A 709-nucleotide genomic window follows, 5' to 3' on the forward strand; every position below is an offset into this window, starting at 1 on the left:
TTTGATTCCTCTGCGGAGCAAGTTTGCAGCCTCCCTCTCTCTCTCTCTCTCTGTCTCCCCTTCTTCTTTTTTTCCCTCTTCCTCACCCCCCCCCCCCCCCCCCCCCCCCTTTTGATCCTCCACCATCACCACCCTTCATCATCATCCTCATCATCATCGCCCCCCCACCACCATCATCCTCGCCACGATGTCTCGGCGCAAGCAGCCCAACCCCAACAAAGTGAAGCGTAAGTCGGCTCTTCTTCTGTATTCTCACCGCGTGCGTATGTTGGGGTTGTTTTCTGCGCTCTGTGCGCGCGCGTAACTCGATGTTGGAGGTGTGAAGTGAAGTTTGGAGTGTTTGCGTGTGTTTAAAGTAAAGTTTAGAGCTGAGAAGTGGACTCGAGGAAGGAGGGAGGAAGGGGGGGGAGAGCAGTTTTTCTCTCCTCTCTCCGTGTCGCTTCCTAGTTTGATGCGCATCCAAGCGGTGGAATTCACGCGCTGCTCTCTTCCTCATTCTGCTCGGTTAGCGACAAACAACTCGCTTTATCGGCACTTTTTGTTGCTTTGGTGCAACTTTGTGCATGTTGTAGTTGCTGTTATGAGGTGTTTTTTTTTTTTTTTTTGTTGTTGCTGCCCTCGCGGGGGAGGGTGGCGAGGAGTGTGTGTTGTGTGTTGTGTGTGTGTTGTGTGTGTGTGTGTGTGGGGGGGGGGGGGGGTTCAAAGTCTG

The 709-nt window shown here is 53.2% G+C and overlaps 1 long non-coding RNA gene across 1 annotated transcript in view; it reads right to left on the bottom strand.

The window, feature by feature from the left end:
* The window catches only part of LOC142941092 (uncharacterized), a 5,289-nt gene extending 5,210 nt beyond the window's left edge, over positions 1-79 (bottom strand). Inside the window, exon 1 of the long non-coding RNA XR_012951101.1 lies at positions 1-79. This exon is cut by the window's left edge and continues 867 nt beyond it. This is a non-coding gene — a long non-coding RNA (uncharacterized LOC142941092).
* Between the last annotated feature and the right edge of the window lie 630 nt (positions 80-709).

The sequence above is a fragment of the Anarhichas minor genome, unplaced genomic scaffold (genome assembly GCF_050575085.1).
Source record: "Anarhichas minor isolate MPS153535 unplaced genomic scaffold, ASM5057508v1 ptg000128l, whole genome shotgun sequence".
In the NCBI taxonomy this organism is placed as follows: Eukaryota; Metazoa; Chordata; class Actinopteri; order Perciformes; family Anarhichadidae; genus Anarhichas; species Anarhichas minor.